The sequence below is a fragment of the Hordeum vulgare genome, chromosome 4H, assembly GCF_904849725.1.
Source record: "Hordeum vulgare subsp. vulgare chromosome 4H, MorexV3_pseudomolecules_assembly, whole genome shotgun sequence".
Taxonomy (NCBI): Eukaryota; Viridiplantae; Streptophyta; class Magnoliopsida; order Poales; family Poaceae; genus Hordeum; species Hordeum vulgare.
In genome coordinates, this window is record NC_058521.1 from 429,679,378 (window position 1) to 429,692,032 (window position 12,655).

Sequence of the window (12,655 nt, forward strand, 5' to 3'; positions counted from 1 at the left end):
GCCCCACAACTACGAGCTACACAACTCAAATATAATCAACCAAGGCATGACACGATAGAGGGCAAGAATCACTACAACGAACAACTAACAACAACTAGCATGGCAGCAGGGAACACAAGGAAAAGAAGTCACAAAATGGCTTCCCACACACTATTTCAGACTTAGTGAAAATTACACTTCATGAAAGTGCAGTTTTCGGTCTGAAGGCATATTGACAGCACCAAAATCATAAGCTACAAGACTCCAAATGGCATGAAAATTCACAGCATGCTAGAGAATCACAAGGTCTACAACTAACTCCATTGCACCAACCTCAAAAGAGCTACAGATCAAAAGATAGAAGCAAGACAAGACAACAACAAAATATAACAGATTCCAGATATAGAAATATTTCAGCACCTCCAAATCAGCACTATTTCTAGCAACTTGAGAGCAAGCAAACCACACCTAAACATACATTTCTATTGCAACCAAAAATACCAGGGGCTAGAGTAAACATCAAAGAACAACTCTCTAGTTGACAACTTAATCAAACGAAGCACGGAATAAATCCTACGAAAAAGACAAGAGGGCAACATGGCAAAATATCGCGCGAACAAACTTATGGGATTTTTCTACCCCGGAAACATATAAAATATGTGGGGTTGCACAACAAAAATAATGCCACACGTAAATGCGAGATAAAAACCTATACACAGAAAAATAAACTAGCGGCAATTCCCTACACACAAAAATACCAACGTCTACTCTAAAATACATGGAAAAGTGGTTCCTAAAACATGGACATTTAACCTACGGCATTCGAGCAATCCGGTCTTGCGCGAAAAATAAATACGGGCACTATTCTATTGAGACAGCACGTAAACCTAGGCATATGGCGGCTCAAACTACGTCAAACAATTATGCAAGTTATGAAATCGTATTCTAGGCACAAAACTACCCCAAATACATATCTAATTCATCGCGATCCGACATACGGATAATAAACTACGGGCATTCGAATATACGTTATTTTTCTGGAATCTAATTAAATTCCGAAAACTCCTAAATATACTAACGGGCCGAACAGTGGCGCAACATAGCAAAAGATTGCGCTGGGCGGGGGATAAGCTCACCGTGGGCCACTTGGGCCGGCTAGGGACGAGGCTGAGGCAGGCCGGCTGGGGCGGTGGAGGCGAGGCGGGCCGACGAGGCCAGCTGGGCCTGGAGTCGGGGCGAGGCAGGCCGAGCGTGCGCGACCTGGGCCAACGAGGCAGAGCGCGACCCACCGGTCAATGCTCCAGCGAGCGGGCGAAGGGGCGGCCGCGATCTGGTTACTGCTCGATCCAGATCCGACAACGGGGACACGGCCTGCTCCTGGCGGCGGCTGGCGCGAGGCTACGGGGAACGGAACGACGGGGAGCCGAGGACGCAGGCTGGCGGCACGGCACACCGGCTGCGCACCAAGTGCCGGCGAGGGGAGGCGTTCTAGGGCGGCGCTGCTTGCCGGCGGCGGGGATGGCAGCAGGTAGGGTCCGGCGAGGCAACTCCGGTGGCGGCGGCGGGGCTGCCCGCGGCGGCCGGCGGCGAGCTGGACAGGCGGCGACCGGCGAGCGGCGCGAGGAGGGCAGGGGCTCGGGGGAGCCTGGGAGCTCGGCTAGCGTTAGCCACGGGCCGAGATGGGCTTCGGCGGGCCTGACCCGGGCTCGGGCGGGCCCGGCGGCTGGAGGTGGGAGACAGGGGAGAGAGAGTGGGGGAATTAGGGTTTTGGTGCGGATTACGAGGAGCGATGGAGGGAGGCTGTCTAAATAATAGGAGGAGGGCCTATTTATAGAGAAAAGGGGGCTAGGTTACCCGAAATTTCGTTCCGGATCCAACCGTGGGGTCAGATTCGAACGATTCCGCACGCGGGAACGGGTACGTGGCTGTGAAGAGTGGTTTACCGGAGACGAGAGGGAAAACGGGCGGCGCGGCAATGATTTTTAAAACACCGATAACCGTCCGAGGTAGACCGAATAAAGTGCCGCTATGGTCGATCGTTCGGGTACCAGACGGTCTCCGATCATGACGAAATTCGACAGGCGGCCTAGCTATAACTAATTACGACCGCATGCCAAGTTTCACCCCGATCAGAGAAAGTTTTCAACACGCTTTTAAAACATGGATTTGACGATGCCGTGGGCGCGTGCGAGTGCGGTCGGGCTCAGAACGGACAACGACGAGAACCGGCAACTAACAAAGGATGCAAGTTTTGAAAGCTGGCGGCAACGGAATGCCGATGCAATGCAGATGATGCGAATGATGCGATGATGATGCGACAAAAGAAAATAGACACACGACGAAAACGGCATAAAGGGGGAAACTTCTGGAACGTCGGTCTCGGGCTGTCACACGGCGAGGGGAGAGGATGGGGGCGCTGAGCGCAGCGTGGGGAGAGGAGGGGCGCCTGCCGGCGGGAGGAGGCCGGAGCTAGAGGAGGAGAGGGAGGAGTGGCGGCGGATCTCACTATGGGAAGCAGAGGAGGGCTGGGCTGCTCGTCGGCGGGCAGATGGAGGAGGCGCAGGCGGCCGGCGTAGGTGGCGGCGACGACGAGGACGGCTTCGCGGGCGGCAGCGTTTCCGGCAGCCTGGCAGCGTCGGCGTCGGCGTCGGCGGGGGGCAGGGGCGGCATCGGCGTCAGGATCGAATGGAGAGAGGGGGAGAGATCAAAATTTCTAAACTGCCGCTTATATAGCCCCACCTTTAATCCCGGTTGGTGGCACCAACCGGGACCAAAGGTCTCTTTTCAGCAGCCCGACGGGCGGGAAGGGGGGCATTGGTACCGGTTGGTGTCACCAACCGGGACCAAAGGTCTCTTTTCAGCAGTCCAACAGGCGGGAAGCAGTGGCATTGGTACCGGTTGGTGGCACAAACCGGGACTAAAGGTCTCTTTTCAGCAGCCCGAAGGGCGGGAAGCAGAGGCCTTTGGTCCCGGTTGGTTGCACCAACCGGTACCAATGCCTCCCTTTAGTCCCGGTTGGTGCCACCAACCGGGACCAAAGGCCTTGCGCGGTGCGGTGCTATGTTTAGTCCCACCTCGCTAGCCGAGAGGGGCTCGGAGTGGTTTATAAGCCCTGCCGGACCAACCATTTCGAGCTCCTCTCTACTGCAGGCTTACGGGCCTAAGATCACTCTCTGTGCTTGTGGGCCTATTGGGCCTACTCCGGGCCTGCATCCTGGCCCTAGTAATGGGTTTCTAGTCGTATGCAGGCCGTGGTGGCCCCGTAGGTGGCACTTTTTAAAAAAAATCTTGTTTTTTGCTTTCTTTTTTGTTTCTAATTACTTATTTATTTTATTTTACGATAATTCTTTTTGCTATTAAAGTTTGTAACAAAATTCTAATTACTTATTTATTTTCTTTTATGATAATTCTTTTTGCTTTTAATGTTTTGAACAAAATTCTAATTACTTATTTATTTTATTTTATGATAATTCTTTTTGTTATTAAAGTTTGTAACAAAATTCTATATAATTTTAGTTTCAATAATACTAGAGGTTTATAAAAGCTTTTTAGTTGATTCCTTTATTTTAATTTTTTCCCCAGTTTTTTTGCTTTCTTTTTTGTTTCTAATTACTTATTTATTTTCTTTTACGATAATTCTTTTTGCTATTAAAGTTTGTAACAAAATTCTAATTACTTATTTATTTTCTTTTATGATAATTCTTTTTGCTTTTAGTGTTTTGAACAAAATTCTAATTACTTATTTATTTTCTTTTATGATAATTCTTTTTGCTATTAAAGTTTGTAACAAAATTCTATATAATTTTAGTTTCAATAATACTAGAGGTTTATAAAAGCTTTTTAGTTGATTCCTTTAGTACCAGTTGTAAGGCTGTTACAAAGGCATTTTATTTGGTACAGGTTTTAAGGCTGGGGCCCCACGAGCACCTTTTAGTACCGGTTCGAAGTATCAGGATTTCATACGGAAACTTGTCTGTTACAACATGCATTTCAAATGAACTACAAAAAGGTTGAAAGTTGGCATGGTAACATCATAATAGTTGTGGAGGAAGTCTTCACTTTTTCTTCACTTGTGTCCTTTCCTTATTGCGCCGTAACCATGGATAATCTTCATCATTTATGAGGATGCTTGGGTCAGCCTTGACTTTGAAGGGAGGAATTTCATGAAACTTTTCATAATCTTCGGACATGTCTGTCTTGCCCTCCAATCCCACGATGTCCCTTTTTCCTGAAAGAACTATGTGGCGCTTTGGCTCATCGTATGATGTATTCGCTTCCTTATTTTTTCTTTTTCTCGGTTTGGTAGACATGTCCTTCACATAGATAACCTGTGCCACATCATTGGCTAGGACAAACGGTTCGTCAGTGTACCCAAGATTGTTCAGATCCACTGTTGTCATTCCGTACTGTGCGTCTACCTGTACCCGGCCTCCTCACAGATTGACCCATTTGCACTTCAACAAAGGGACCTTAAAATCTACTCCGTAGTCAAGTTCCCATATGTCCACTATGTAACCATAATATGTGTCATTTCCCCTCTCGGTGGCTGCATCAAAGCGGACACCGCTGTTTTGGTTGGTGCTCTTTTGATCTTGGGCGATCGTGTAAAATGTATTCCCATTTATCTCGTATCCTTTCCAAATCGTAACAGTCGAAGATGGTCCCTGGATAACAAGTACAGCTCATCACAAACAGTGTTTTCATCTCTGAGACGTGTTTCCAACCAACTGCTGAAAGTCCTGATGTGTTCACATGTAATCCAGTCGTCGCACTGCTCCGGGTGTTTGGAGCGTAGACTGTTCTTGTGTTCATCGACATAAGGGGTCACCAAGGTAGAGTTCTGTAGAACTGTGCAGTGTGCTTGAGACCAAGAATTGACCATAGCAAGTACGTGATCACCGGTACGCATGGCGGGCTTCTTTCGGTGATCTGCCTCGCCTTTGAAATGCTTGCCTTTCTTTCGACATTGATGATTGGTCGGAAGAAATCGACGATGGCCCACGTACACATTCTTCCTGCAGCTTCCCAGGTATATACTTTCGGTGTCATCTAAACAGTGCGTGCATGCGTGGTATCCCTTGTTTGTCTGTCCTGAAAGGTTACTGAGAGCGGGCCAATCGTTGATGGTTACAAACAGCAATGCGTGCAGGTTAAATTCCTCCTGTTTGTGCTCATCGCACGCACGTACACCGTTTCCATTCCACAGCTGTAAAAGTTCTTCAACCAATGGCCTTAGGTACACATCAATGCCGTTGTCGGGTTGCTTAGGGCCTTGGATGAGAACTGGCATCATAATGAACTTCCGCTTCATGCACATCCAAGGAGGAAGGTTATACATACATAGAGTCACGGGCCAGGTGTTGTGATTGCTGCTCTGCTCCCCGAAAGGATTAATGCCATCCGTGCTTAAACCAAACCATACGTTCCTTGGGTCACGTGCAAACTCTGCCCAGTACTCTCTCTCAATTTTTCTCCACTGCGACCCGTCAGCGGGTGCTCTCAACTTCCCGTCTTTCTTACGGTCCTCACTGTGCCATCGCATCAACTTGGCATGCTCTTTGTTTCTGAACAGTCGTTTCAACCGTGGTATTATAGGAGCATACCACATCACCTTCGCAGGAACTCTCTTCCTGCGGGGCTCGCCGTCAACATCACCAGGGTCATCTCGTCTGATCTTATACCGCAATGCACCGCATACCGGGCATGCGTTCAAAACCTCGTACGCACCGCGGTAGAGGATGCAGTCATTAGGGCATGCATGTATCTTCTGCACCTCCAATCCTAGAGGGCATATGACCTTCTTTGTTGCGTACGTACTGTCGGGAAATTCATTATCCTTTGGAAGCTTCTTCTTCAATATTTTCAGTAGCTTCTCAAATCCTTTGTCGGGCACAGCATTCTCTGCCTTCCACTGTCGCAATTCCAGTACGGTACCCAGCTTTGTGTTGCCATCTTCACAATTGGGGTACAACTTTTTTTGTGATCCTCTAACATGCGATCGAACTTCAGCTTGTCCTTTTGACTTTCGCATTGCGTCCTTGCATCGACAATGACCCGGCGGAGATCATCATCGGGTACATCGTCTGGTTTCTCTTGATCTTTAGCAGCTTCCCCCGTTGCAGCATCATCGGGCACATCGTCTGGTTCCTCCTGATCTTCAGCAGCTCCCCCCATTGCAGCATCACCGTATTCAGGGAGCACATAGTTGTCATCGTCCTCTTCTTCTTCGCCATCTTCCATCATAACCCCTATTTCTTCGTGCCTCGTCCAAACATTATAATGTGGCATGAAACCCTTGTAAAGCAGGTGGGTGTGAAGGATTTTCCGGTCAGAGTAAGACTTCGTATTCCCACATTTACTGCATGGACAACACATAAAACCATTCTTCTTGTTTGCCTTAGCCACTTCGAGAAAAATATGCACGCCCTTAATGTACTCGGAGGTGTGTCTGTCACCATACATCCATTGTTGGTTCATCTGCGTGCATTACATATAATTATGTGTGTCAAAATTAATAAAATCAGACAAATATCTATCTAAAGTAAGAAAATCAGACAAGTATTATAAAGAAGATAAGAACAAGAGGCTCACCACGGTGGTGCCGGCGACGAGATCGGCGCGGGCGATCAACGGCGGTGAAAACGGGGACGGGGCGTGACGGACCCCTAAATCTAGACAAATCTCGAAAAAATGGAGCTCCTAGGTTGAGCTTCGAGAGGAGAAAGCTTAACTAGTGTGGCTCGGGCATTTCATCGAACACCTCATGTGCATAGGAGGTGAACACCTCATGTGCATAGGAGGTGAACTAGAAACCTTGCCGGATTGAAAAAACAGAGCACTGTGGAGTGCTCTGCCGCGGCGGTGGGTATATATAGGCAAGTTATTTGTCCCGGTTCGTGGCATGAACCGGGACTAAAGCCACCCCTTCTGTCCCGGTTCATGCCATGAACCGGGACCAATGGTTGTGGGCCAGCAGCGAGGACCATTGGTCCCGGTTCGTGGCTCGAACCGGGACAAATGGTTCTACACGAACCGGGACCAATGCCCACGAGGCCCCGGCCGCCCCCCTGGGCTCACGAACCGGGTCTAATACCCCCCATTGATCTCGGTTCTTGAAGAACCGGGACTAATGGGCTGGCCATGGCCGAACGATAGCCATGTTTTCTACTAGTGCAACCTCGTACGTGATAGCCACTTTTGTGAAGGGTTTTCCATGAAAAACTTCATAGTCCAAGTTTATTATTTTTCCTAGCAACCTAGTCATACAGAAAGATGATTGGCACAAGTTTTATATTTTTTTGATTTTTTTTAATTAGTTATAGCCAACCCTAACTTTTGAAAACCGTACAACCTCGTACGTGATAGCCACTTTTGTGAAGGGTTTTCCATAAAAAACTTCATAGTCCAAGTTTATTATTTTTCCTAGCAACCTAGTCATATAGAAAGATGATTGGCACAAGTTTTATATTTTTTTGATTTTTTTTGAATTAGTTATAGCCAACCCTAACTTTTGAAAACCGTACAACCTCGTACGTGATAGCCACTTTTGTGAAGGGTTTTTCATGAAAAACTTCATAGTCCAAGTTTAATATTTTTCCTAGCAACCTAGTCACATATAATGATGATTGGCACAAGTTTTATATTTTTTTGATTTTTTTTTGAATTAGTTATGCTCTACCCTAGCCCTTGAAAACCTCTCAAAACCCCATCAAAACCCCGTCCAAACCTCTCAAAATCCAGCACCCCATCGGACCATTGGATCGCCGTGAATGGACGGTCAGGATCGTGCATTAGGGCTACATCAGCAGCGATCCGTGGCCTTCACTCTGATTGGCTGGCCTTTTTAGCCCTCTTTTTTATTGCTGGACGAGAAGACGCGTGCATGCGTTGTTGGGCTTAATTAAAGGCGGCCCACCCTTTTATTCGTTGGACGAGAAGACGCGTACCAGCCTTGCATGCATGCGCGTAGACCTGCCTCCCCTCGCTCACATCGTAGCCCTGCCTCCCCTCGCTCGTCCGTTGGACCGACACTGCATGCATGTGCATCGATCGAGCGGGAGCACGCACGACGCCATAGAGAGCAGCAACCTGACCGAGGCAGCAGAGGCACGCAACGGCTCAGCCATGCAGAAGCTCGTCGCCCAACCCGACCGACGCAGCAGTCATCTTTCGGCTCATTTTAATTGCTCATGTGCGACGTGTACCATGTTTTAATTGACCCTGTGCTACATGGGGTGTGTACACACTCGATGCTTCCTCGATGCCATGCGGTAGCCATTTCACACTGATGCACACCATGGCTAGCACCCCTATTTAAGCACGGGTTTTAAGCACCCCCTAACATCATCTTCTCCCACCGTCTCCTAGTCCATCTTCTCCTTCTTCTTCATCTCCTAGTCCATCTTCTTCTTCATCTCCTAGTCCATCTTCTCCACCTCTCATGCCGGAATATGAACTACTTCACCGGGATGACCTACCGTGTGCCGCGCACCGTCCCCGAGATGCTCTACCCTCCCCAAGTCCAGGTGGAGAACACCCTACGGGTGTGGGCGATCTCGAGGTGGAGGGGTGCAGGGGCGCTCACCGAGTTCTTCCTCTCCGCCGGCTACCGCCACCTCCCCAGGGGTTCTCCGGTGATGTTCCAGGTGAAGGAGCTGACCAACAATGGCTATCCTATCAGCCTTATTGTGAGGTTCACCAACAGCGTCGATGCTTACAACCTCCTCGGTCGTGTTTTTTGGTGTGGATGCGAGTTTATCGCATTCACACCATACAACATCTTCACGGATTTGGACAGCATCTTCCCCAACGGCAGCATGCACACTCTCCCATACCGCACCGACGGCGATGACGAGTGAAGGGGGCCTTGGAGCTTGGAGCACCCGGTGGTGCCATGGGGAGGAGGAGGAGGAGTAGTTAATTTATCTAGTTAGGGTTTAGGGTCTTATCTATCTATATATGTAATCGTACTATATATCTATCTCTTGCTTATTTATCTATGTAATGGTACTATATGTCGTGTTCATATATGTTCTATATATCTATGTCGTGCTTATTTATCCAGGGTACCCATTTATCTATGTTCTATCTAGTTCATATATGTTCTATCTAGTTCTATCTAGTGCATGCAACTGAATGCTCGCGTTCCCGTCAAAAAAAATACTACTTCTGTATTTGGGTACCCTCTGTATTTAGTGTTAGCGTGTTTTGCAAGCTTTGGCCGTTTCGGTTTCCGAGGCAGGCTGGTGTAAATGATGAAAACACCACACACCAACCCACCGTCTCTTCGCACCACTCCCCCATCTCCTCCTACACAGAAATCGCTGCCCTCCATCTCTTCGCTCTCTCCCCCATCTCCTCTCTCCCACACGACGCAACCGCCGGCGCCATGGACCAGAGCATTGCATGGCAGAAGGCCGTGCAAGATCTCGCCGGCAACAACCAAGAGATCCGTGAGCAGCTTTGTGAAATCATGGGCTGGTTCCCAAGCATCGAGATGATGCGGAACCACGCCCGTCGCCTGATCAAGGTGATGCGAGAGGACGAGAAGCTCCGTGCCTTCCCCCCCCCCCCCCGGCTACTGCGTCCCACCTTCCTCTGTCCTCCTTTGGGCGATGAGGGAGGTGCAGCGTACCACCAACCCGACGCAGCGCGCAAGGTGGTGGATGTACCGCTCATCCAGGATGACGGCACCGCAGCCGGATCCTACTTGTCTTGCCTCGAGGATGGAGAGGGTGACCGATGCTGTCCTCGCGTTGCCGGCCGCCGTCCTCGACCCTGAAGTGCATGTCATTCCGCCAGTCTTCACTGGCGGAAACAAGAAGAAGAAGTCGGTGGTGCGCTGCTCAGAGCGCCTGAAGAACCTCAAGAACAACTGAAGTGCGCCGTCAGGGGCTGTTACTGGTTAGGTATGCTGCTATATGTCAACATATAAGTTAGCTACTTTTGGTATATGGATGTAAGTTCTGGTTGGATGAACTGTTGCTGGTGTTGGCTGCACGAACTGATGCTGCAGTTATTTGTTGGTGCGATCTGTGCTATCTGTTATCTAGGGTGCTATCTGTTGTTGGATGAACTATTTTTATCTATTTGCTATCTGTTATAAGCTAAATTTCTGGTGCTATCTGTTATGTTATCTGCTATCTGTTGTTGGATGAACAACAATCGATTTACATTTGTGTCTCAAAAAATGATCCATCACAGCCCATGACCCAATAACGTTTTTTGTTTGACCATGAACTCTGCACCTCCACTCTATTTTTTTTGAACGAGATGCACCTCCACTCTGTTAACTGAAGAATTGTTGCACATTATGAATTGCTGCATTTTTTTCATCAATTGCTGCATTTTAAAATAATCCATTACAAACACAGGCAGGTTTTGCTTCACATAAATTCAAATTCAGCTAACAAATGAAACTAGATTGACACACTGACTGAGACTCTAACAATTTCTAGTGATTGATGAACATCAAGTAAAAGAAAACCCATAGCAATGACATAACAATAAAATGCTCCAGCCATCATATTTGCTTGCTGCTTCAAATCAATCAGTTGCTTTAGTTGCTTGCCCATTTTCTTCAATTCATATCCCAGTTCAGCTTGCCCATAACAATGACCTGATCTGTCCGCCAAATGGGGGGCGTGTTCCACAGCAAGCGATGCCCCAAAATTGAGCCCTTCGGTTGATCCCTCCAATTTCAACCTCTCAACGTACTCATCGAGCCACTCAAAATACCCGCATTTCCGCAAAACCTGAAAAACAGGGGTCGGCAACTCATAAACTCTAGATTCAACCCTAGATCCATCGCCCAAATTTGACGAAAAAAGAAAAATTGGGAGAAATAGACCATACGATTGGTGAAGTAGACAGATCTAACCTGCCCCGGCTGTGGCCTGCTCAAGCATTTCACGAAGTCGCGCCCACGGTTGCCATTTTCTTCCCTCATACAAGTCAGACGCTTCAGAGGCTCCATGCGTGGGCAATCGGGGCATCTTGTTAGCGGCACTGGACCGTACTTCCTTCATTGGTGGGAGGCCGAGCTCGAGCTAGACATCACTCGGCGGCGACGCGCTTCCTCGCCGGAGAAGAGGAAGAAGAAGGTGGGGGGAAGGGAGGAAGGGCAAGCAATGGGGGGAGGATGGGCTGGCTCGGGTCCGGGCACGCGGATGAGCACGGCCATGCTTATGTGGATAAGTTGTGGGTCCCGCACACATGCGAGTAAGTGGTGGGTCTCATGTTGACGTGGATAACTGGTGGATCCCGCGTGTCATAACTTAACCCCTTGAGTTTTGCATTTCATGGTTAAACAGAGCCATGTCGCATTGCAGCTATTGTTTGCTTCAAAGATGTCGCACGAGAGCAATTTTGATCAACAACGTCGCACTGCTTCCATTCCGCGTCAAATACGTCGCACAGGAGCTATTGACCCGACACACGGCCAGCACCTCAAACCCGCCTCGACCGATGTCCTCGGGGTCGACGATCGGGTAGAGGAACCCACGCATACCGTGCGCACTGCGCACGACGAGGGCCGCCCCGTCCGCCATGTGCGCGCCGAGGTGCGCGATCACCTTGGCCTTGTCCTCGGCAGCCATGCCCACTAGCGCGGCCAGGAAGACAACGTCGTATGCGGCGAGCTCGCCGGTGAGGTCCGCGACGTCGGCGGTGTGGAACGACATGCGGGCGCCCACGTCCTTGTCTGCGCGGAACAGCTTGCTCGCACGGTCGTTGGCCGCGCCACACAGGTCGTACTTGTCGGACATGGCGTCGGGCAGGTGGCGAGCGGCGAGGACGTAGGAGCTGAACGGCAGCGGGCCGGAGCCGATGAACGCGACGCGGGCCGGGGCGATGCCACCGGGCACGTAGCGCGCCAGGAGCTCGTACTCCAGCTTGCTGAGGTTGATGTAGTTGCTGTAGTAGGGGAACATGCCGAGGTGGTCGAGCGCGTTGTCGAAGGCGGCCAGCATGTCGGAGTAGTGCGTCTCCAGCTTCCCCTCGGCCTCGGAGCAGAGGCGGATGAGGCCCTCCTACATCTCCTGCGCCTCCGACCCGAGCTTGGTCACGTCCACGGGGCTCGGGGGGACGCACGCGGTGACCAGGTCGATGAAGAGCGCGTCGACGTCGGGTGATGGGCTGAGGGACAGCACCTTGGCGATGGCGGCGTGGAGGCCGGTGATGTTCTGGACCAGGGCATCAACCTCCTTGTTCTGGGCATCCATTTTAATACTGTATGTTGTGGCTACCTGAGGCACAGGAGCGAAGTGGAGTGGTGGATGGTGGGATTTTTTCACTGTTTTGATCCTCAAGGCGTAAGTTCATCACGTAACGAACTCGGTTCGAAAGTATTTCACATTTTGACCCTTTTGGAAACGCCACACTCCGTGGCGTTGCAGCCCTGTTATGAAACGCCGGTCTACTGGACGTTGCGGGCCTCGTGTGCAACGCCAGTCTACTGGACGTTGCGGCCCTTCCCAGAAACGCCAAGGGGGCTGGCGTTGCAGACATGAGGTGAAACGCCAGGACCTATGGCGTTTCTTGCCTTTATATTCTGCCACCCCGACCCCCTCGCCCACCAACCACCATTTCTCCTCTCCTCTTGTTCTTGTTAGCCCGAAAAAGCTCTCCCTCCTCCTCACCATCCCCCCCCCTTCGATCTCTCTCCTCCCTCAACCTT

The 12,655-nt window shown here is 50.0% G+C and overlaps 1 pseudogene; it reads right to left on the reverse strand.

Annotated features, from left to right (window-relative positions):
- LOC123446561 overlaps positions 1-12,200 on the reverse strand; it is a 34,212-nt pseudogene extending 22,012 nt beyond the window's left edge.
- Positions 12,201-12,655: the final 455 nt, after the last annotated feature.